The sequence below is a fragment of the Heloderma suspectum genome, chromosome 4 (genome assembly GCF_057233095.1).
Source record: "Heloderma suspectum isolate Gila_16-S chromosome 4, 16-S_ref, whole genome shotgun sequence".
Classification (NCBI taxonomy): domain Eukaryota; kingdom Metazoa; phylum Chordata; class Lepidosauria; order Squamata; family Helodermatidae; genus Heloderma; species Heloderma suspectum.
Genome location: NC_139461.1, coordinates 112,464,941 through 112,490,979, shown reverse-complemented (window position 1 = coordinate 112,490,979; position 26,039 = coordinate 112,464,941). Strand labels below are relative to the sequence as shown.

The following is a 26,039-nucleotide window of genomic DNA, read 5'->3' as shown; positions in this document are numbered from 1 at the left end:
CCACCCTAGATAAGAAAGGGCAAACTGGAAAAATCCTGCTTCCTACCATCCCTGTAATTATTTCTATGTGGAAGTGTGGTGTCAAAGGGGCTATAGTTTCAGGGCCACAGGTAGGTTATATAAGGCACCAGACTGAGAGGATTTGTTCTTCACCTCAGAGTTCCTGCAGTCAGGAGCAGGAGCTAGGCTGGAGTTGTAGCCTGGATCCAGTACCAGGGGGTTCTGCTGTGTTGACCAAGCAAGAGTAAAATGCCAAGGTCCTATTATGTATACCTGGCCTAGCCAATCTAGAGGTCTTGCTAATTACTGTTCGCTAACTACTGCGGCCAGTGTTGCTCATCCCTGTTCCATTCTTTATCTGAGTAGGACCCTGAGGGCTGAGCACGCCCAGTTCTTGGTAGCTTATTAGGTTCCAGCCATGAAGGTCCTAGTTCACATTCCAGTTACCATAATGGTTCCTTCCCAGATTGTAATGTTCTCATTCAGTAGATCACAGTTGTTTGTGTATGTTATAGGGAATTGAGTTGTCTTTTGATCTAGCACTTCTGCTGAGGAGTTATATTGTCCCTGCATACAAATTCTAGTATTGTGTCCCAGGAAAGTGTGTGGTTTTAATAATGGGAAAGGATCTAATTGCTTTTTATCTCCCATAGATATAAGAGGTGTGTGGATTTCTCACTGACAGATCAAACCCAGCCTATTACCTGCCCTTTCATCTGAGCTTCCACAAGGCACCTCTCCTGCCCCAGACCATCTAAGAGTTTCAGCAAACTGCTTCCAACAAATGATTATCGGGTATAGAAACATATTGAGATGGCATACATCAGTAAAGCCATTGTATTGGGGGGGGGGGAGCCTTAGGACAGTTTTACAGAAATGGGGGTCTAACAAGCTACTTCATCTGGCCACTTCTTAGTAAAGTTGCCAATCTGGACACTCTGTTTCGGTTGTAAGGCAGATTGCCACACTTCCACTGAGCCCAGCTCCACGGATCTCTCTCAAAGCCAACTGGCTGGGGATAATGGGGGTCTTAACACTCCTGGGGGGCACCAAGTTGTGGAAGGTTGGTCTACTAGCTCATTTTTAGATTATTGACAAAAAATGCATTCTTCAAAACATGTCTTTATGGTTTTCCAGTTTCCATTTTCTCATAGGGGAACACTACATCGTTTTCAAAATATCACCTTGTTCCCAAAGTCTCTTTCAGGCCCCTGTTAGACACAATATAAAGATATTGCCATGAGTAGTTCATGCTGCCCTTTGCTGCCTCAGATTTTTTGTAAATGTCATAGGAACTGAAATGTGGATGAAAAATGCATTCCTACTGGTAATCATAATTACATTTTCTGAACACTGTTGAAAGCAGGATTTGAGTAGAATATCCTCATGTAGCTAAGCCTCCTTCAGCAAAGGAGATCGTTACCTTGTCATGGTGCTGGAGCTTGAGCACCTCAATGACGTCATGAGCTAAACCGTGAAGGGACACCCAAGACGGGAAGGTCATGGCAGACAGGTCAGACTAAGTACGATCCCTGGGGAAGGAAACAGCAACCCACCCCAGTATTCTTGCCATGAAAACTAAATGGATCAGTACAACCAGAGTTATGTCGGTATACCATCAGAAGATGGGACTCCCAGGTCGGAAGATGGTCAAAATGCTACTGGGGAGGAACAGAGGATAAGTTCAACTAGCCCCAGATGTGATGATGCAGCTAGCTCAAAGCCGAAAGGACGGCTAGTGGCTGACGGTGCTGGTGGTGAACAACGAATCCGATGTTCTAAAGATCAACACACCATAGGAACCTGGAATGTAAGATCTATGAGCCAGGGCAAATTGGATGTGGTTATTGGGGAGATGTCAAGATTAAATACAGACATTTTGGGTGTCAGTGAACTGAAATGGACCGGAATAGGCCACTTCACATCAAATGACCACCAGATCTACTACTGTGGACAAGAGGACCACAGAAGAAATGGAGTAGCCTTCATAATTAATAATAAAGTGGCTAAAGCAGTGCTTGGATACAATCCCAAAAATGACAGAATGATCTCAATTCGAATTCAGGGTAAGCCATTTAACATCACAGTGATCCAAATATACGCCCCAACCACAGATGCTGAAGAAGCAGAAGTAGATCAGTTCTATGAGGATCTGCAGCACCTACTGGATAGTACGCCAAAAAAAGATGTTACTTTCATTACAGGAGACTGGAATGCTAAGGTGGGTAGTCAAACGACACCTGGAATTACAGGCAAGCATGGTCTGGGAGAAAAAAATGAAGCAGGACATAGGCTGATAGAATTTTGCCAAGACAACTCACTGTGCATAACAAACACTCTCTTCCAACAACCTAAGAGACGACTTTATACATGGACTTCACCAGACAGTCGACACCGAAATCAGATTGACTACATCCTTTGTAGCCAAAGGTGGCGGACATCTATGCAGTTGGTAAAAACAAGACCTGGAGCTGATTGTAGTTCAGATCATGAACTTCTTATTGCACAATTTAGAATCAGACTGAAGAGAATAGGGAAGACCCACAGATCAGTTAGATATGAGCCCACGAATATTCCTAATGAATATGCAGTGGAGGTGAAGAATAGATTTAAGGGACTAGATTTAGTAGATAGGGTCCCAGAAGAACTATGGACAGAAGTTCGCAACATTGTTCAGGAGGCGGCAACAAAAAATGTCCCAAAGAAAAAGAAAACCAAGAAGGCAAGATGGCTGTCTGCTGAGACACTGGAAGCAGCCCAAGAAAGAAGGAAAGCAAAAGGCAACAGTGATAGGGGGAGATATGCCCAATTAAATGCAAAATTCCAGAGGTTAGCCAGAAGAGATAAGGAATTATTTTTAAACAAGCAATGCGTGGAAGCGGAAGAAGATAATAGAATAGGAAGGACAAGAGACCTCTTCCAGAAAATTAGAAACATTGGAGGTAAATTCCAGGCAAAAATGGGTATGATCAAAAACAAAGATGGCAAGGACCTAACAGAAACAGAAGATATCAAGAAAAGGTGGCAAGAATATACGGAAGATCTGTATAGGAAGGATAATAATATCGAGGATAGATTTGACAGTGTGGTCAGTGAGCTAGAGCCAGACATCCTGAAGAGTGAGGTTGAATGGGCCTTAAGAAGCATTGCTAATAAGAAGGCAGCAGGAGACGACGGTATCCCAGCTGAACTGTTTAAAATCTTGCAAGATGATGCTGTCAAGGTGATGCATGCCATATGCCAGCAAATTTGGAAAACACAAGAATGGCCAACAGATTGGAAAAGATCAACTTATGTCCCTATACCAAAAAAGGGAAGCACCAAAGAATGTTCAAACTATCGAACAGTGGCACTTATTTCACATGCCAGTAAGGTAATGCTCAAGATCTTGCAAGGTAGACTCCAGCAATTCATGGAATGAGAATTGCCAGATGCACTAGCTGGGTTTCGAAAAGGCAGAGGAACTAGAGACCAAATTGCCAATATCCACTGGATAATGGAGAAAGCCAGGGAGTTTCAGAAAAACATCTATTTCTGTTTTATTGACTATTCTAAAGCCTTTGACTGTGTGGATCATCACAAATTGTGGCAAGTTCTTGGTGGTATGGGGATACCAAGTCAACTTGTCTGCCTCCTGAGGAATCTGCATAACGACCAAGTAGCAACGGTAAGAACACACCACGGAACAACGGACTGGTTTAAGATTGGGAAAGGAGTACGGCAGAGTTGTATACTCTCACCCTACCTATTCAGCCTGTACGCAGAACACATCATGCAACGTGCTGGGCTTGATGAAGCCAAGGCTGGAGTTAAAATCACTGGAAGAAACATTAACAATCTCAGATATGCAGATGATACCACTTTGATGGCTGAAAGCGAGGAGGAGCTGAGGAACCTCATGACGAAGGTGAAAGAAGAAAGTGCAAAAGCTGGGTTGCAGTTCGACCTCAAAAAAACCAAGATTATGGCAACCAGTTTGATTGATAACTGGCAGATAGAGGCAGAAAACGTGGAGGCAGTGACAGACTTTGTCTTTCTAGGCGCAAAGATTACTGCAGACGCTGACTGCAGCCAGGAAATCAGAAGACGTTTACTTCTTGGGAGGAGAGCAATGACAAATCTTGATAAAATAGTGAAGAGCAGAGACATCACACTGACAACAAAGGTCCACATAGTTCAAGCAATGGTATTCCCCGTAGTAACCTATGGTTGCGAGAGCTGGACCATAAGGAAGGCTGAGCGAAGGAAGATAGATGCTTTTGAACTGTGGTGCTGGAGGAAAATTCTGAGAGTGCCTTGGACTGCAAGAAGATCAAACCAGTCCATACTCCAGGAAATAAAGCCAGACTGCTCACTTGAGGAATTGATATTAAAGGCAAAACTGAAGTACTTTGTCCACATCATGAGAAGACCGGATATCCTGGAGAAGATGCTGATGCTAGGGAAAGTGGAAGGCAAAAGGTAGAGGGGCCAACCAAGGGCAAGGTGGATGGATGATATTCTGGAGGTGACGGACTCGACCTTGGGGGAGCTGGGGGTGGCGACGGCCGACAGGAAGCTCTGGTGTGGGCTGGTCCATGAAGTCACGAAGTGTCGGAAGCGACTGCCGAATAAACAACAACAGCTAAGCCCCACCAAATGTTTTTGTGTGTGTAGCTCTGTTCAGGCATTATGATTGAACAGGGAGTTCTGAGTTTTGGTTGCAGATGTGCGGGCATGCACAGTGGCCCCACCTCCAATGTCCCCATGTGCTCCAGCCCAGCCCTCTCCACTCCTGCCCTTCCCGTCTTGAGCAGGAAGGTCTGAAAGGAGCTTTTACGCATGTTCAGCTGAATGCAAATAGAAGACACCCCATGATCAGGAACCCTGATAAAGCATGTTTCCTGATCATGGGAAGTGCATTCAGCCAAGTATATGTAGAAGCCCCTTTCAGTCCTTTCTTCTCAATGTGGGGAAGTCAGGGGTGGAATGGATGGGGACATAGGGAGCAAGGGCAGTCCATGTGGCCCCATGGCTCCTACATACAGACATAACACCTAAAGAGGGCTTATGTGTATCTATCTACCTAGTGTGTCTGTTTATGGCGTGGTCTGGCTGGTTAAGTACTTTTAGGCTACACTCTGTATGCAGTTTCCTGGGAGTAAGCTCCTTTGAATTCAGTGGACTTACTTTTGACTAGGCATGTATAGGATTGTGCTGTTAAGTTCCATTTATTTCATTGGGAGAGTGGCAATGGGTCGACTCGCCCACATCCACTCTGGGCTTTGAGGAAAGATGAGAGCACAAGATTTCACAGATTGATGCCTCTGATGGAAATTAATTTTCAGAACTTTTCTCCCTCACAAAGAAGTCTTGTGAACTAGAAGGTTTGCCTATCCTTACTGCCAGAAGTTGGTCCATTCAAAGGTATCACCTTGCTTACTTCGTGTGTCATTGAAGGGTTTTCTTTTCCCTCCTCCTTAGGAGGAGGACTGGGACCTTAATTAAGTCCTTTAGTCAGTTGAAAGCAATGCAAACAGCTGGAATTCTGTTTTGTACAGGAAAAGTTCTGTCTTGTTTCTCCAGAAATCAAAGAAAAAAATATGAAATGTAGAACCCATGAAAATGAATATTCAGCATACTTTCTCCTAACTTCATTATACGCAGAGAAAAGCATCTGTTATATCCTTGCTATATATTATCAAAACATTACAATTTTATTCAGGCTTATTCAGGTTACAATTAGTGATGATGGTGAATTTTGGAAATGATGAGAGGAGAAAGGTTCAGAATACGAACTCTGTCAGTTCAGAAATGTATGGCCCATTGGAAGCTGAGCTAAAAACCCCAGTGAGGAGGGCTCACTGGATACAGGATAGGTCTTGTAGGTCTCATCCTTAAGGCCTGGATTCCTGAGCATGCTCAATAGCATCCTTTCCTGCTGAAGTGCATGGCATTTTTCATTTCCTGTGCCTCCTGATTCAGTGAGGAAGGAAAGGAAAAGTCCCATGGATTCCAGCAGGAAGGAATCCTACTGAGCTTATTTAGAAGTGCTTAGGCCTCAAAAGATGATGCCCCCAAGATGCCTCCTGTCTCCAGTGAGGCCTCACTACTACTGTTGTCCCCACCACCTTCAGAAGGGGAAGCTTCCTTGGGAGTTGGGTGGAGGGCAGGGAGGATTGTAGGCAATCTCCTCTTGTCTTGGTTTTTTTCCCAGACATTTTCTGAGAATTCTGAGAATTCTCCGGGAGATCTTGGAGAACAAACAAATTGCTAGGCGAGCCAGGCAATTTGTTTGTTCTCCAAGCTGTCCCTGAGAATTCTCAGAATTCTCAGAAAATGTCTGGGGGGAAAAACGAGACAAGACGGAAGACTTTGATGTATTCAAAAGTAGAATGGACTTATGGAAAGCTACAAAGAATCAACACTGGATGGAACCAGCAAAGGAGCTGGCACCCGGTTCCGATGAAAGCTGGGAAGTTTGGAAATCATTGAATAGACTGCGCATGGGCACAACAAGATCTAGAGATACTCTGAATAAATGGGGCTATCCGGTGATCTCTGCCCTATGTGACTGTGGAGACTTGCAGACAACAGCACAAATGTATACTTGTCCTTTGTGCCCTGACCACTGCACACATAAGGACCTTATGACAGAATGCGACAGAACGCAATTAACGTTGCTAGTTTGGGGGCCAGATTTGTCTCACTTTTATATATCTTAGCTTCTACATCTTATATTTTAAATGTTATGTGTTATAGTATGTTTTTAATTGTGATGCTTCTGACACGAATAAATAAATGTTTTTAATACTTCACATGAGCGGTCTCTTTGCATGAACACTTCAGTGTGGGAGGAGGGAACTCGCACAGAATCTCAGCAGCAGCTTTGGTGAGCTTTGGGCACTCAGTGGAAATTTCTACCCATGCATGTGGCTCTTGCCAAATTGTGTGAGTTGTCTCCTCCCACATTACAGTGCTCACACAAAGATAGAGCTCAAAGGTGCTGTTAAATGTTCAAAGCAGCATAAGAGTAACATTAAAAAAAACATCACACGGTGTTTTGTTTTGTTTTTTCCTAATCAGAAGTTCTACTGAATCCCTCTTCTTTCTTTTGTCAGTTTCTGCCTTTTGCTAATCCTTTGATAATATAATCCTTGCTTAGAATTTAAGCAAGATCTTTAATTCACTCTGCTAATTATGCCTTTTCCCCTGGACAACGTAATTTCCTGAGCAAAGAAGAGCTCTTCAACACATTCACAGATAGAGTGGCCATGTGTCCTACTTTACAGACAGTCCTCTGTTTGAAAGCTTCCTTTCTTTGGAGAGGTGTCCAGACCAAGTCTAGTATAAAGATAAAGAGCCATAAGAAGGCAGAGCAAGAGATGTGAAGTTGCCCATCACCTGTTAGCACCTGGACGGGAGATTGAGCAGGGACACAGGTCCCCTGGTCACAGTCTTTCCCACTATTTACATTATAGTAGTTGTCTCCATAAATTCCTTCCCCTCCATTTTTTTCCTGCTATCCCAGTCCCTGCCCAAACTTCTGAAGCTTCTGAATAGCCCAAGTACCCTTTTAATTTTAGAGACAGAATAAATTAGGTAAAGTTAAATACATGTATTATGCAAAAATTGAAAGCAGATTGTTGCATCAATTCCATAATTTGTTTGCAGATTTTGAGATTTCTGTCATGCAGAATTGGGATTTCTCCTCCTCCTCCTCCTCCTATCGGCACAGTGTATGCAGCTAAGAATATTTGGGCAGACCTAAGAACATGAAGGTCTCTGACCAAAATGGCACACATGCTCCTGTCAAGTCCCCTGTAACTTTCAATAATGGAAGTATGTGACATGACATCATCGTGTTTCATATTTCCCCACCTCACTTTCACTGTAGGGAAATGTGGAGATGTACAACATGGTGACATCGTATCATGTATTTCCATTACTCCACATTAATCAGGAGAGGTGGGGGAAATTCAATACAGGGTTGCCATTTTTGGCCATGTTCTTCATCACCTCTAATTCCGCCTTTAAATTTTTCCTTTTTTATCTCCATTTTGTTAAAAGTGCTGCATCTCATCGTCTATTTTTGTTGCAACCATGGTTACAGCTTTTGATAATAAGAGAAAAAAGATCTTCGCATGGTTTGCAAGGGGCCAACATTTTGCTTGTTTCTTCACAGCACACTCTACTGGGCATATCAGTTTAAAGTCCTTGGTTCCTAAGATATTAACCAAGTGATTTAAATGTTAATAGGAAATATCTAGACACCTGCCATCACTCTGATTCGGCCTTGCTTCCTTGCAATAAGGCAAATTAGTTTTAAATTCTTTTATCAATTCTCTTTTTAGTTCATTATTTGAATACATTTTAATCTGACAGTTATCTTATTTTCAGAGATACTTTTTGTACCCATTAGTATTAACATGTAATTGGGGGGTGGGGGTGGGGGTCTTCCTGCTAATTATTTATAAGTTTTTGGTTTGATCTATTAGTAATACAGACTGAAAAAAATGTATCATATTTCAGTTTTATTCGATTTTATTGCTATATTTCCATGCAAAGCCCAGAATCATCATTCTGTATGGATGTAATAATAAAATTGGACATGCTCTCCAGTGCCATGTAAATGGCAAGTAATAATTTACTTATAGAAGACTGTTGATGTCCACTACTAGGTTAATTAGAGGTGATGTTTTAATTCTGTAGGGTTCTTGGAAGATTGCAGATAGCCCTCTGCAGGTGTGACTTTTTAAAATGTGCCTCTGTGATCAAGGGATGCAAAGAAGTAATTAGGAATAGAGAAAGTGGACATCACCAGCTCCTGTAAATTGGCAAGAACCCAACAGCTCTGCCCAGGGAAAAATGGCTGGATGCTTATCAGTGGTGACACCCCCATTATGGGACTCCCTCCCAAAGGAGGTATTCCAAGATTGCTCTATTAGATTTTTAAGAAAATCTGTAAAGACAAATGGGACTTATAACAAAATGTCACACTGTGGAGTGCTTCTGTTTAGTGTTTCAGCCAGCCATGCCTCCTTTCAGGATAATCCATTCCATTGCCCCTTCTTCCCATTGGTCAGTCAGCATTGTCCCCACTCCTGTTGGTCAGTCAGCATTCCATGGCCAATAAACATGCTCAGAACACATTGGGGTGTTGGGGGGGGGGGAGGCTCTTTTTTTTTTTCTCCTTCTGCACACCTTGGGATTTCCCCAAGCCTGCCAATACTTCCCTCTTATGCGTAGATGGCTACATAAAGAACCGCACACAGAGAATGAGTCCAATAATCAGATATACAGGATTGTTCCATCAGATACTCTTTTAAAGTATTGATCTGACGCCTCAGTTCTTACCTTTTTGTTAATGAATTTGTAATTGTATTTGAAGTTTCTGTTATGATGTTAGCTGCGTTGTGGACCAAAAGCAGAGTATAAATGAAATGAGTAAATAGTCAAAAGACATTGTACCTTCTAAGGGTCATATGACCTCTTTGGGAAGGATGGGTGAACGAGCGATGTTCAAAATCATCAGGATTCTCCGAATATAGGTCTGCATGTGCTTCTTGTGCCCTATTCCCTTTCATGTTTGCAATCGCTGCTTACTCTGTGCAAATGGGAAACTTGCGCAAACCAAGCTGCAGTCAAACGGGAGATTTGCCCAAGTGTCCCCAAATTTGTGTACGTTTCCTCCATAGACTAAAGCGAGGCTGATTCAGTCTACTGAGGAAATTTGCACAAATTAGGAAATTCATGCCAATCAAACTGGGAATGAGATAGACATGAGCATGTGTTCAACAATTTGTGAATATTTTCGGCAGACACTTGCTCCTACTCATGTTCAGAGCTTCGAACGAAGCATCCTCACATGTCTTGTGAGCAAAAATGAAATTCTTGTACATCCCTACTCTTTGGAGTACTCTACAGAGCACAAAGTTTCACAAGGATTCTATTAAAACAGCACACCTATCAGGTGATAGGTTGCTGACCTGCTGTCTGTTGTATTGCAGAAACAGCACTGCAGATGGCCAGGAGTGGTATTGCAATTATCCCCAAATTTGGATAAAACTTATTAGCATAGCAGGTCTAAAATGATAACAAACTGGCCATTAGGAATTAGGGATGTACAAAAGGCACTTACCTGGTCCCGCAGCTTGCTTCGCGGTGGGGGGGAGGCACTTCGGTTCTCCCCCCGAAATTCATGCCGGGGGGGAGGCACCCCGCCTTGCCCAGCTGAAATTCAGGCCGGGGGGGAGGCGCCCCGCCTCGCCCGGCCGAAATTCAGGCCAGGGAGAAATGCCCCGTCTCCCTGGCCGCGAAATAAAAAAGTGGGGGGAAAAAAACCCACCCGTGATAGGCTACGTAATGATTTACGTAGCCTATCACGGCTAGATTCCCAAAGTCAGCCGTGATAGGCTACGTAAATCGTTACGTAGCCTATCACGGGTGACATTGGAAAAAAAAAAGCGCGTACGCAAATAGTGGCGCCCATGGGCGCCGCCATTTGCGTTCCTTATTTGGTCCCGGTAGTCTACGTAAAGATTTACATAGACTACGGTGAAAATAAGGGCAACGCTATTTGCATTGCTCTTATTTTCGCCGTAGTCTATGTAAATCTTTACGTAAACTACCGGGACCAAATAAGGAATGCAAATGGCGGTGCCCATGGGCGCCGCCATTTGCGTACGCGCTTTTTTTTTTCAAAGTCACCCGTGATACGCTACGTAATGATTTACATAGCCTATCATGGCTGACTTTGGGAATCTAGCCGTGATAGGCTACGTAAATCATTACGTAGCCTATCACGGGTGTTGTTGTTGTTTTTTACTTTATTTTGTAATGGCGGCGGCAGCAGCCGGTCAGAAGACCGGCCACCGCCCCCGCCCCCGACGAACCGCCGCCAAACTCCCGCCGGGACCCGCCGCCGAGAGGGACATTTGAGGGAGGTAAGTCCCATCCGGGGGGGGGGGAGCGGAGAATTTCACCAACAATTTCGGGGGGCCGAATGTGTTGGCATTCGGCCTCCCCGAGATTCGTGGAGAAATTCTCCGCCATCCCTAAGATGCCACTTGGTGCTTTAAAGCTGCGGTTTTTGGGCTGGCTCCTCAGTCTGAGAAATTTATCACTCATAGAGGTGTGAATCTTCAGGGGAGAGAGGCTGTATCTGGCTTGAATTTTTTTTTTTTTTTAATGGAAATGGGAGGATGGTTGGAGGGGAAAACCTCTCACCAAATATTTTCTCTTCCAGAATGATGAGATTTCCATTTTTAAAAATATTTTTAAAAGAAGAATGTTTTCCAATAATATTATCACTAAATCATGTTTCTGTACAGCTCTTAAGAGTTGAAGATGGTAATGTTAGTAATGATATGGTTGCTCCTCTTTAGTGAATTACTAAAGAAGCAGCACTTTTAGGATGATGTCAGAAAAGTACTTCCAAATGTTGCAGAATATGGAAATATTCATGTATTTGGTCCAGGAATTCCTTTTGGGAGTCTAGCAAGCATATTGCTACTGCAACAGGGTTGCAAGGCCTTTGTACAACTAGAGTTGAGCTGAAAATGCCACTACACTTTTACAGCTCCATTTGCAGACCATGAAAGTGAGATGGCATTTTCACCCATTTCTAAGGGGTGCAGGAGAAATTCTCCATATTTTCAGGGGCAGTGCTTGACAAGCAGTTGCATTGGGGGTATTTCCCCCCACCCCATTTCTTTTTTTTAAACTGTGGTTTGGCCTCCAGTGCAAGCAACTGTGTTGGCTCTTTGCTCAGCAGTCTAGCAGGTCACCATGTTTCCTCACGATCCCTCACTTCCAGTGATGCTCTGTCATGGTGTAGCATCCTTCCAGAAGCATTGTTGGTAAAACAAAGGTTATGTTATGTCAGGACATAACATCATTTCAAGTGAGGCATTATGTGGAAACATCATGGCCTACCTTTCTTCTGAGAAAAGATCCAAACTACATTTTAAAAAATCAAAGAAGTGTGTGTGTGTGTGTGTGTGTGTGTGTGTATATATACATGCACATACACACATACATATTTAGCCACACCTCAGGTCAGGAGTGTCAAAACCAGAGTATTCTCTGCACATTTCCCCTAAACTCTACATTCTTTGGTGCCATTGCCCTCATTTGGTTACTCTAGAAGACTACAGAAGAGCACCCATCCTTAGGGCTGTTGGAGAAATCCACAATAGAATCAAATGAGTTTGGATTTCTATGAATCTGACCTTCAGATTCCACAGCAGATCAGCTTTTCCAAGTCACATGGATTCTGTGGACTTTTGGACTATTTTTTTTATTTCTGGAATTTTACACAAATTTAGTTGTAGAAAGATATATAAAATAAAAAAACAGCCAAAGATGTGCATTTTGGGGGGATTTGCACATTTTGGGGGGGATTTGCGTATTCTCACATGTGCAAATTTGGGCAAATGTGAATTTACACAAATTTGGGAAATTGGAAATAATCCAATTCCAGCCATAAGCAGGCAGCAGAACGAAAGGAACTTGACAATCTGTGAAACATAGATGGAACAGATTTTACAGAATCTAGACATACCTACCCATCCTTGAGTTTGAATGAATTCAACTGCTCATGTTTCTTTGTAGTCCAGGGACTTTTGTTAGTATTTTGCCATCCTATGGCTGGCTGACCATTGAAGTTATAGAATGAGGGGTCAAATTGGAGGTTGCCTTGTCATGCCTGCATCCTTGACAGGCATTCACAGGACCACCTGTGAGCAACTTCCATTTGTTCTCACTGAAGTGATGTGAGCCAGCCACCAGCTAAGGTCACAGGTTCAGCATTTGAGAAGGAAGTTGTTGCAGCTGGCCCAGAAGACTGTGTGGAGCACAAGAGCACCCCACTTCTGCAATTCTTTACAGCTACCAAACTAGAGTAGTATTCCAGGATCCTGGGCCAAACCCCAGTATCAATCCAAAGAGGTGCTAGACCAGTCCTGCCACTAGAGCTGATAGACACACAGCATAAACAGGCCCAGCAACATTGGCAGCTTGGTCTTTAAGAAACTGCAAGAGCCTGGAAAAGGGGCAGAGATGAGAAGGGTTTTGTCAGGCTTCCTAGTATATAAGCCAGCCAGCCCCAACCTGGTGTCCTCCAGATGGATTGGACTACAACTCCCACAATCCTTAGCCAGCATGGCCATTGTCTAAGGTTTGGACATGCTGGCTGAGGATTGTGGGAGTTGTAGTTCAACACAGCAGGAAGGTACCAGGTTGAGGTAGGCTGTTAAAGCTCTCATCTACTGGTGGCTTATTACTGAAACAACAGTGTCCTTGCTGGTTTGTACCTTTCAGGCATATACCTGCCCTTCCATTGCGACCGAACTCTTCCCTACTCTTCATTGGTCCATTTCTGCTTTTTCCTGTGCCTCTGTTTTTGACCATCTGACAGAGATCATAAGCCTCTCAGGTTTGAGGCACATGCTTCAGTCTGCACTATCAGCAACACTTTTTTTGTGTGGTTCAGTATTTCACCTCACTCCTGTCCCTAAAGCTGGTAAATAGCAAGAGGAGTGGGATGCACCCTTGTGATGGGACTATGTCATTGCACATGTGTGTAGTGGGGTTGTTGATTTCAATCATATTATCATTGACTATGTGGTATCACGCAAGCCTTGGCCATCTTGCCATGCTCTGGATTTGAGCCAAGAGCAATAACTGTCAGCTTTAAAATTTATAGCATGGCTTAGAGTAAATTGTCTGCACTCTGGTAGATGTGGTGTTTTGAAAGCCTAAAGTGGAGAGGAGACAGCAATTGTTTGTCAGCGCTAATCACTTAGTCATATTTTCTTCTAGTACAAGGAGATCTCTAGCAAGGAGAGCTGTATGGTTATTGCCCAAACAAACAATTGAATAAAGTGTGTCGCAACCTTCAGAGTACGTGTGTGCAGAAATTTTCCTCTCTACAGCAGTGCAAAATGTTTGCATGCTTCATAAAGCTACAGAAATGAGTTTCTCTTGGTGCCAAAAATTAATTGGCTGTACTACTTTTTTTAATTCTGAGGTTGTGCTACCTTGTTGCTATTATTCTTTAGATGATACTATCAGTATGCATGGCACTTGACAGAGTACAAGTGGACAGGTCCCTGCCCCAAGGAGGTGACAATCTAAAATTCAACACAGGGAAACAACGTAACAAAGGGAAGGAAATGGAGGCTGACGTAAATAGGGAAGCAATATGCAGTTGTTTCAGTTCCACATACTTGGGTTGAGTTACAGTCATGGGAACTAGCAATTGTGGTGAAATCTTCAGGGATAAGGTGGGTTTTGAGCAGGGATTTGAAGGAGAAGAGGCATCGTGCAGGTGTTCTGGGAGGCAGTTTTGAGCATACAGGGCGGGTGGGAGAAAGAGCGGAGTCCTCTGAGGGCAGGGGACAGGAGACCTTTGGACAGTGGAGGGTGGAGGAGCTGAAGGAACAAATATCACAGGCAGGGATGTATTAAGAGCAGGGAGATAATGTGGGGTGGGAGTAAGGACAAAGACCTTGGGCTGTAACCAGGAGCAGGTGAGAAGCCAGTATATGGATTTAAGGAAGGGCGTCATGTGATCAGGACACTGAGAGGGGCGAATGGTTTTTGGCATCAGACTGCTGGATAGAAATGAGGGGCCAAGGAAAGACAACAGAAGGCTAGAGAGGAGAGGACTGGTCCAGTTGCTTGTCTTAGAGTGAGCTCGGCACTATCCTATGGTCTTTGAGTGGATAACAGTATTGCAGACCTTCAGCTTGGTTGGGTTCTGTGAGCTTACACTGGAGTCCCTAGTACAGGGATACAGAACCTTCTGGGGTCCCACTGCCCTTCTGGAATTCCACAGATGGACATGCCCACTTTCCCTTGGCCCCACCCCCTTTTTCCCAGCCACCAATTGTGTGGTGGTTTTCTGATGTTTGTGCAGTTTTCACCCCATTCTAAAAGGCTGAAATACCTCTCCTAAGGATTAGTTACTCGTAGTATGAACCTTAAGCTGGTATTTCTGGTATTTTGGCCCTGCCCCTTCCACTATCAGCCCTGCCCACCACTGGAATGTGCCCCCTGAAAGTTTCTCTGAAAGGGAATTTGGCTTCCATGCTGAAAGAGGTTCTGGACCCCTGCCATAGTACCTCCAATGAAAAGTTCTCAGGTAGCAGGGCTGGGAAGAACTTCTACTTGAATGCCTGGAGAGTCACTGTCGCCGCATTAGGCAATTCTGGGACAAGTGAACCAGTGGGCTGGCTAAGAGCCAAACAAGACATGACGTTAAGCACATTGTCGTCTCTTTCGTTTTTTGATCTTTTAATTTTTATTTACATAGCAGCAGAGGAGACCCAGATTGGTATCAGGGAGGAGGGTTAATTCTTTCACCCATAATGCTTTCCTGCCCCCAAAGCCCCCCCTCCATTTGTTGCAGTGACATCTTGGGACCAAATAACACCTGGAAGCGGGGGGGGGGGATTTTCAGCAGGAAAACAGTGGGGGGAAGAACACCCTTCCCTTGCACCATAGTCCTGATCTGGATCCCTCCCTGCCACCCCACAGCTGCTACTTTTACAAACAAAATGAAGAACTGGAGAGAGACAATTACGTGCTTTATGGCATGTGTTGTTTGGCCCTCCAGTGTAAGGCAGCCTCATAAGTTCATATGAGTTCTAACTGTAGACACTAGCCCTATTTGGGTGTTCACCTTCATTGCGTAAGGCTGGGGGGAGAGAACAGGACCATGCCCCCTCTGTTGCTGTGTCTCCATCATCTGTCCCAGCCGCTGTCCAAATGATAGGAGAGGAGGGTCCGAAGCAGGGACACTGGTTTGCATGAGAAGGCTCCTCGAGCAGTTTAGAAACTTGACTGGCTCATGATTCTAAGCTGTGCAGGGAGCCTATGGGGGTCGATCAGGCAACCTGCTTCCCCCCTTCCTCCTGCATTGCGTAGAAGGCTGCAGGACCAGGTGATGAGGACATGACAGAGGGAGAAGGGGCAGCCCCTCCTGTAATGGCAGTCCGGTGATGGGAAATGCACAAATAGGGCTACCACTGTAGTATTCATGGATGCTAATTCCTGGATTGCCATCCTCCATGAGGTTAAATTCTCCCTGCCAAAGTTACACAAAACAATATAACATATTGTTTCAGTTGTTTTCTTTGTGGAGAGTTGGGTGGGTTGTCCCCCTGTGGCATCAAAATTCATCAATATCTCTGTGCTGTCCCCCCTCCCCACAGTGCGCCTTGTGCAGCACTACTCTGTATTTACTGTATTTCATTACCCGAAAGCTGCGGGCTGTGGCCAAGTATGTTGTGACGCTGAGATCAATTAAAGCTTAATGAAAGGAGAAAGAGGCTGTGTGATTGCAAACCGGATGGAGCTGTCGGAAGGTGCAGTTTAGGTAAAAAATGTCCTCCTTACTCAGTGTTAATCCTGAACATTTGTTGACCTAGCAGAACCGCAAGCTTGATATTCTTTGAGTTGGTATTTCAGCTGTTAACAGCATTACAACTACATTCTCTATCACAGTGTCTTGCAACATTTCCAGATAGAGGATCTACCTATAGGTAGCCTTCCACAGGTGGCCAATGCAGCAAAGAAAGGATTTGATTTAGAGGCTATGGCTTTAGGGTGGCACAATTCCAAGGGTGGAGCAAGCAGTGCAGAAGCTAGAAGGACTTTGAAAATCCCTTCTCCTTTGTAAAGCTCTCAGTTTTTGTCCTCGTTGAAAAGGAAGTTGGGGATGTCTGGGTAGATGGAGATGTTGCCTCTGTTCTAGCACCAAATGGGTGCACTATGGGGGTACATGCAGCTTGCTCACTTCTGTATTTTAATCTCCTGCACTGCTGCTAGGTTTTATTGTGGTTGTATTGTTATATTGTGGTTTTAATGTTCTATATATTTTAAATTGTTTTATTGTGTGTTGTTTGGTTTTAATTTTTGTGAACCGCCCAGAGAGCTTTGGCTATTGGGCGGTATAGAAATGAAATAAATAAATAAAATAAAAATAAGTGCTTGTCAGCAAGTCAGGTAGGCAGGAAGGGGAAGTAAAAAACAGGATTGCAGGGAATGAAGCAGTGCTTTTATTGGACACAGGTGCTTGCTCGGCGATCCCCCATTCAGAATGAGTTTGAGGACTCCAGGAAGCAGGGGAGCTGCTCCCACTGTCCCTCACACTTCCACATCAGCTTATCCACGGTGGTGGGGTAGCAGAGCATAGATCCAAGGCCATCAACTTGGAGCATCACTATGTATCCTGTTCTACCCCCAACACTCCCTGTCCCCTGCTACCCTGTTTGAAATTAGGTGCTCAGAGTGGGTTCAGTGAAAGACCCTCGCAAAAATGTGTGTGTACGGAGGGGGATGGGGTTACGTTAATGTTCTAGCAACTTTACTAAGTGCTTTTAGGAGTTCAGAAAATGGCTGTATCAATACAATGACCTGGTTTGCATGATCACCGCAGCCCACCATGGTGAGTTGCCAAATCAAAGCCCCCGCTGCTGTGGCTTCTTGTTACAGGCAAACCCAGCAAGGGTGGGTTGTTGGGGTGGTTGACAAGCCACCCAGAACCCATGGTCTGTTTTAGGATTTCTGGTGGTTTGTCAACCACTCCAACAACCCACCCTCACCAGGTTTGCACATAAGGAGAAGCTACAGCACACCCCTGCCACGCCTTGAAATTTCAAAATGGTGGCAGCGGCTGCAACGGGAAGCCCTGTGGTGAAATTCACCCCATGGTGGCTTCTTGTTACAGGCCAAAGTGTTAAAGCAGGGGGAGTGAGGCAGAATTCCCTCAGGGCCCACATCCTCATGGTGGGTAGGGCCCAAGCCAAAAGAGGGCAGGAACACACCATTCACATGCATACATCCATCTGTTCAGACTCCCTTCCCCAGTCACACTCATCCATCCATCCACACACACTTCTTCATTCACACTTATTCATCCAAACTCATCCATCCATACACCCTCATTCACATTCTTCCAGCCATCCACACAATCTCCCCCATTTACACTCATTCATCCCTACCCCTGCCAAAACCGATGTCTTTCTTTTTCTGGCATCAGTTCTGGGCACTGAGAAAGAAGCTTCCCCTTCTTAGCACCCAGCACAGAAAAGTAGCAATATGTTAACATTTGTTTGTTTGTTTGTGATTCTTGTATACCACTAAATATAATAAAATCCCTAAGTGGTTTAATGGTATATACTGATTCTGTTGAGATAGATCTCTTTTACTGCTTGTTTACAGGTATAAATCATTGTGAAAGAAGGCAATATTGCTTAGAATGTACAGTGGGGGTCTATCCAATGGATTGTATCCAGTGTTAATCTAATTTAAGTCACATTCATTTCAGTGGGTCTATTCTAAGGAGGACTAACATTAGATACAGCCCACTGTCTCCCTTGTATTACATACAGTATACTCTCAGGCACTTCTAGGAAGACAAGATTATGATGGTGGTGTCTCCTAAAAGACTGATTTTGAATATGTTTACACTCCCTTACTTCCCTCCCCAAACACCCTCATTGAGGAAACAGAATGGGTATTTCCTAGTTTCTTTCAAGATCTTATTTTATTCCTCTTGTGCACCTGAAATCATACTGTTCGACTGAATTTATTTGGAATCAAACCTGATTTGCCATAAATACGTATTCAGCTGATATCATGCTTTATGTTCTTGGCCCAGTAACAAACGTTTTTCTATGAAGGCATTTCTACTCAGTATCAGAATAAGTATTCTGTTCTGATATGCAGCTGGCTCAGTTTAAGAAAGCTGTTGCTATGTGCTATTGTGCAATCACTGCAACATTTTGCAAGTGGCAATAATATTTCCCCCCCCCAAAAAAAAACCTTATGCAAATGTAACATGTAGTTACTTGTACAGAGTGACAGTGCACCATTGCATTATATCAGTGTATAATACCAATCAGATATCTGGGTTTTTTTAAGCCAATGGAATTGCATGCTTGAACATTTATTTTAGGATTCTGTCTGGTTAGCTATGTTACAGGAAACACAGTAAAAAGTCTTGTGGCATCTTAAAGACTGACAGATTTACCATGGCAGAAGCTTGCATTTCTTGGCCTTTTGGCCATAATGTATATGCTTTTTCTCTCTATCCCCGTGTGTGTGTATATGTGGGGGGGGTGCGCACGTGTCTCTCTCTCTCTCTCTCTCTCAACTGGTGAATAACACGTCATTTATCTGATGAAGTGGGCTCTAGTCCACAAAACTTATGCCACAATAAATCTGTTAGACGTTAAGGTGCCACAAGTCTCTCTTTTGCATTTGGTTACTTATTCTTATTTTTGATTTATGTAGCACTGCCAAAGTGCGTGGTATTTTACAGAGTAACATAATCCTCATTCTCCCTAATCTTAAACCCTACCTCTTTCTAAACTGGGTTTCTTTTTGTCCAGAGTTGTCAAAACCCTTCATTTAACCTAGTGCCCCAGGGAATGTAGATAGTTTTACTTACTTGAGCCAAATCGTTTATTTCATGAACCATGAGCTTTTGACATATAACACCTAGGGTTCTAGGGTTTCGTTCTCCTCCCCCGCTCCCCGCCGCCCCCTCTCAGCAGGGCTTTTGTGCCTTTAGCAGTTGTACAACAGCCTTTGTGTAGGATCAGGCCATTAATATGGGCTATATCAATTTGGTACTGTTTGGGAAGATTGTAATGTGTAAGATGGAGCTTCCAAAACCCAAGATTCTACTCAGACCTGCCCTTTCTTTGCCCATTGTATTATTTATTTCTGGAGCCGCTGCTTATTTATTTATTTAAAACATTTCTTAGCTGACTTTCAGGGCAGAAACCCTCCCAAGGCAGCTTACAGCAGTAAAATACATAAGAACAGTTAAAATATTAAAAGTGATTAAAACATAACAATAAAAACAACAATAAAAGCCAACAATAAAACCAGCAACAATGGTAACAGCAGTAACAGCAACAATAGTAGTCAAATTAAGAAAAGGCCAAGGTAAAATAATATGTTTTCAGGTCTTCTTAAAAGCCTGCAATAACGGAGCACGGCAGACCTCCGATGGCAGCTTGTTCCAAAGGTGTGGGGTCACTGAAGAGAAGGCCCTCTCACGTGTGATCACCCACCTGACTGCTCTCACAGGTGGGCAAATGAGGAGCGCCTCTCTTTCTGATCTTAAAGTGCGGGCGGGCTGATAGGGGTGAAGGCGGTCCTTCAAGTAACTTGGTCCCAAACCGTTTAAGGCCTTAAAGGTCAAAACCAGCACTTTGAATTGGGCTCGGAAACACACCGGTAACCAGTGATGCAATGACTGACCCATTTTAAAATATAAATAAGTTATTCTGTCTGTCTTGTCTATCTATACGTATCTATTATCTATATCTGTGCTTGCTCTCTCTCTCTCACGCACACATAGCACTTTCTCCTTTTCTTCTGCTTCACTCCTTTCCCCTGTTTCTGTCTCCCTACCCTTCATTCTCTCTCTCTCTCTCTCTCTCTCTCTCTCTGCATGCCCTGCTGATGCTTTCCAGCTTAGGAAGTGTCACGATCCAGTTGTGGGTCATGACCTATCAGTTAAAGACCAATGCTTTGTAAAATGGGGTTAACCTATAGGATGACCTTGTGCAATCACTTGAGCTTCTGAAGTTATTGCCAATATCGGTCACAGAGAATAAGGAGATACAACATAGATACAACATAGATACAGACTGTTCACAGGCAATAGCTTTATAGAGACTTTACAGAAATGGTATTACAGAGTTGTCAATACCCATGATACATATGCTGATTGTTTCCCATTTGGTCTTTGGATAAACTGGTTTTCCAGGCTTTTCTTTTTTTAAATAATGCTTCAAGCTATACACCAAGGCTGCAGGCAGATGATTATTTCTGTGGAACACTGGGAGCAACTCCCCCCTTAATGCTGCCTTGGCCCGAAGCCCAACCCTTTTCCTGTTGCTTAATTACCTTACAAAGGTAAATGAAAAGAGAGGAAACTTCGTGTAAGGAAAGGTAGACATGCCGCAAGGAGAAAAACCTTGTACTCCTAATAATAAGTCCGAAGAAGAACCATAGTAAGAGATTGAACTCCAGTGCTGAAGATAGGGGACACATAAGGCCTAAAGAAAATAGATTTAAAAAAAGAAAAGGAAAGAAAATGTTCTTGAAATGATAGGATATTGCTGTGAGAGAGTAAAAAGTACAACTTCAAGCACGCAAAAAATCCAAAGCAAATTTGATTTGACCAAAGACCATGATGGTGTATTGGAATCATAGAGTTGGAAAGGACCTGAAAGGTCACCTGATGTAGAAAATACACGACTACAACACCCTTGATAGGTGACCATCCAGCCTCCCCTTGAAAGACTCTTCTGAAGGAGGACTTGTGTACCACGGGTAATGAGTGGCACTTATTTCTTTGCGATCACTGCATGTGGATATGTGAATAAATATGCATCATTGCAAATACTACTTTAAGAAAAAAAACTGTTTCAAAACTATACCAAGCAGGGGGAGGAAGGAGCATGTATTCGTCATGAGAACTATCCCGTCGGTTCCATCAAAATGTACAATACTCTCTGCCTGCCTTTGTCCTTCTTCCAGCAGCCAGCAGTGGAAGCTACAACAGCCTTAGCGAGCAGAAGATAATCTGGGGAGCTTGTTCTCTTTTGGTCCCCAATGGCAACCTCCACCCCTTCCTGTCCATGAGCGGATGGATCTAGGCCTTCTCCTGAAGGGGTTGCCTTGCTTGCTTGTGTCTGGACAGAAATAGGGATGGGTGATAATTTTGTTCAGGTTTTTTTTTTTTCATCATAAGAACTTAACAACATTCACTGATTTCCTCATAAACAGTACAGAAAGAACTTGAGATTTAAAAAAATCTGAATGTGGAAGAAAGCAGAAGTGACAAATTCTTCCATCCAGGCCCAGGGCTTTGAGTGCTTTAGCAATTAAAAGTCTGGCTTTCAACCCCTGTGTACTCAACCATGTTAGTGCTAAATTAGGGTTACCACCTCTTTTTTTCTGTCAGGCTCCTCATCTTTATCAGCTGTATGGCAGGCAGGAACAACATGGTCCTCTCCATGCTAGGAATAGCTGTACCGATTGAGTTTGTCCAGTGCAGATGGGTGAGAATTTCATTTTGGGTTGTTTTCAAGAAGAACTTACCAAAATTCAGAAAGTTCTTGTATGAGATGGAAAGAACTTGAGAGCTTAAAAAATCAAATGACAAAAAATGTCCAAAAAATCAAAAGGGAAACTGACAGATTTGTCCATCTCTAGGCAGAATCAGCCTTCCCATCTTGCATCTCGCCCTCCTCCTGGTTGGAGTCCTGCTGGGGCCCAACCTCCAACCAAATGGGGCCAACTGCAGCAGCTACAACAGCCCTATTTGGCTGTAGTTGGTCCAGGGAGCATTCTTTCTCTGTCATTCCGCCTCCCCATGTGTCAGCATCTCTTGAACATCATTGGTCATTCTGCTGGGAACTAGTTTTAGCTTTTTGATGACACAGTTTGAAACACAATGAAAACTGCAAAACCACTTGATCAGAGGTTGTGATGGTCCACTGGAAATTAGATTGTGTACTACAGGGGTGGGCAACTTGTGGAGCTCCAGATGTTTGCCCCCCCATTTTTGTTGTTGTTTATTTCTTCAGTCACTTCCGACTCTTCGTGACTTCATGGACCAGCCCACGCCAGAGCTTCCTGTCGGCCGTCGCCACCCCCAGCTCCCCCAAGGTCAAGTCCGTCACCTCCAGAATATCATCCATCCACCTTGCCCTTGGTCGGCCCCTCTTCCTTTTGCCTTCCACTTTCCCTAGCATAAGCATCTTCTCCAGGGTATCCGGTCTTCTCATGATGTGGCCAAAGTACTTCAGTTTTGCCTTTAAGATCATTCCCTCAAGTGAGCAGTCTGGCTTTATTTCCTGGAGGATGGACTGGTTTGATCTTCTTGCAGTCCAAGGCACTCTCAGAATTTTCCTCCAGCACCACAGTTCAAAAGCATCTATCTTCCTTCACTCAGCCTTCCTTATGGCCCAGCTCTCGCAGCCATAGGTTACTACAGGGAAGACCATTGCTTGAACTATGCGGACCTTTGTTGTCAGTGTGATGTCTCTGCTCTTCACTATTTTATCAAGATTTGTCATTGCTGTCCTCCCAAGAAGTAAACGTCTTCTGATTTCCTGGCTGCAGTCAGCGTCTGCAGTAATCTTTGTGCCTAGAAAGACAAAGTCTGTCACTGCCTCTACGTTTTCTCCCTCTATTTGCCAGTGATCAATCAAGCTGGTTGCCATAATCTTCTTTTTTTTGAGGTTGAACTGCAACCCAGCTTTTGCACTTTCTTCTTTCACCTTCGTCATGAGGTTCCTCAGCTCCTCCTCGCTTTCAGCCATCAAAGTGGTATCATCTGCATATCGGAGATTGTTAATGTTTCTTCCAGTGATTTTAACTCCAGCCTTGGCTTCATCAAGCCCAGCACGTTGCATGATGTGTTCTGCGTACAGGCTGAATAGGTAGGGTGAGAGTATACAACTCTGCCGTACTCCTTTCCCAATCTTAAACCAGTCCGTTGTTCCGTGGTGTGTTTTTACCGTTGCTACTTGGTCGTTATACAGATTCCTCAGGAGGAAGACAAGATGACTTGGTATCCCCATACCACCAAGAACTTGCCACAATTTGTGATGATCCACACAGTCAAAGGCTTTAGAATAGTCAATAAAACAGAAATAGATGTTTTTCTGAAACTCCCTGGCTTTCTCCATTATCCAGCGGATATTGGCAATTTGGTCTCTTCCTTTTCTAAATCCAGCTTGTACATCTGGCAATTCTCGTTCCATGAATTGCTGGAGTCTACCTTGCAAGATCTTGAGCATTACCTTACTGGCATGTGAAATAAGTGCCACTGTTCTATAGTTTGAACATTCTTTGGTGCTTCCCTTTTTTGGTATAGGGACATAAGTTGATCTTTTCCAATCTGTTGGCCATTCTTGTGTTTTCCAAATTTGCTGGCATATGGCATGCATCACCTTGACAGCATCATCTTGCAAGATTTTAAACAGTTCAGCTGGGATACCATCGTCTCCTGCTGCCTTCTTATTAGCAATGCTTCTTAAGGCCCATTCAACCTCACTCTTCAGGATGTCTGGCTCTAGCTCACTGACCACACTGTCAAATCTATCCTCGATATTATTATCCTTCCTATACAGATCTTCCATATATTCTTGCCACCTTTTCTTGATCTCTTCTGTTTCTGTTATGTCCTTGCCATCTTTGTTTTTGATCATACTCATTTTTGCCTGGAATTTACCTCCAATGTTTCTAATTTTCTGGAAGAGGTCTCTTGTCCTTCCTATTCTATTATCTTCTTCCGCTTCCACGCATTGCTTGTTTAAAAATAATTCCTTATCTCTTCTGGCTGACCTCTGGAATTTTGCATGTAATTGGGCATATCTCCCCCTATCACTGTTGCCTTTTGCTTTCCTTCTTTCTTGGGCTGCTTCCAGTGTCTCAGCAGACAGCCATCTTGCCTTCTTGGTTTTCTTTTTCTTTCGGTCATTTTTGTTGCCACCTCCTGAACAATGTTGCGAACTTCTGTCCATAGTTCTTCCGGGACCCTATCTACTAAATCTAGTCCCTTAAATCTATTCTTCACCTCCACTGCATATTCATTAGGAATATTCGTGGGCTCATATCTAACTGATCTGTGGGTCTTCCCTATTCTCTTTAGTCTGATTCTAAATTGTGCAATAAGAAGTTCGTGATCTGAACTCCAGGTCTTGTTTTTACCAACTGCATAGTTGTCCGCCACCTTTGGCTACAAAGGATGTAGTCAATCTGATTTCGGTGTCGACCGTCTGGTGAAGTCCATGTATAAAGTCGTCTCTTAGGTTGTTGGAAGAGAGTGTTTGTTATGCACAGTGAGTTGTCTTGGCAAAATTCTATCAGCCTATGTCCTGCTTCATTTTGTTCTCCCAGACCATGCTTGCCTGTAATTCCAGGTGTCGTTTGACTACCCACCTTAGCATTCCAGTCCCCTGTAATGAAAATAACATCTTTGTTTGGCTATCCAGTAGGTGCTGCAGATCCTCATAGAACTGATCTACTTCTGCTTCTTCAGCATCTGTGGTTGGGGTGTATATTTGGATCACTGTGATGATAAATGGCTTACCCTGAATTCGAATTGAGATCATTCTGTCATTTTTGGGATTGTATCCAAGCACTGCTTTAGCCACTTTATTATTAATTATGAAGGCTACTCCATTTCTTCTGTGGTCCTCTTGTCCACAGTAGTAGATCTGGTGGCCATTTGATGTGAAGTGGCCCATTCCGGTCCATTTCAGTTCACTGACACCCAAAATGTCTATATTTAATCTTGACATCTCCCCAATAACCACATCCAATTTGCCCTGGCTCATAGATCTTACATTCCTGGTTCCTATGGTGTGTTGATCTTTAGAACATCGGATTCGTCATTTACCACCAGCACCATCGGCTGCTAGCCGTCCTTTCAGCTTTGAGCTAGCTGCTAGTTGAACTAATCCTCTGTTCCTCCCCAGTAGCATTTTGACCATCTTCCGACCTGGGAGTCCCATCTTCCGATGGTATACCGGCGTATCTCTGGTTGTACTGATCCATTTAGTTTTCATGGCAAGAATACTGGGGTGGGTTGCTGTTTCCTTCCCCAGGGATTGTATTTAGTCTGACCTGTCTGCCATGACCTTCCCGTCTTGGGTGTCCCTTCACGGTTTAGCTCATGACGTCATTGAGGTGCTCAAGCTCCTGCACCACAACAAGGTAAACGATCTCCTTTGCTGAAGGCCCCCCCCCCCCATAATCCCTCACAATTAGCTTTGTTGGCTAGGGCTGAAGAGAGCTGTAGGCCAAAACATCTTCAGGGCCGCAAGTTGCCCACCTCTGTACTACAGCAATTATGCTTTAATGCCACCTCCAAGTCTCTGATCAGCCATCTCCTGTCTTTACATGTGAATTTCTCTTTACATGTGAATTTCCATTCTTAGGTGTTAACCAGTTCAAGGCTGATGATTTTCACATTGTCTTTCCACAAGAGGAAGACAGAGAGACATATAATCATT

The 26,039-nt window shown here is 43.8% G+C and overlaps 1 protein-coding gene across 17 annotated transcripts in view; it reads left to right on the top strand.

Moving 5' to 3' along the window:
* FARS2 (phenylalanyl-tRNA synthetase 2, mitochondrial) overlaps positions 1-26,039 on the top strand; it is a 347,910-nt gene that overhangs the window by 304,085 nt on the left and 17,786 nt on the right. The window lies entirely within an intron of this gene.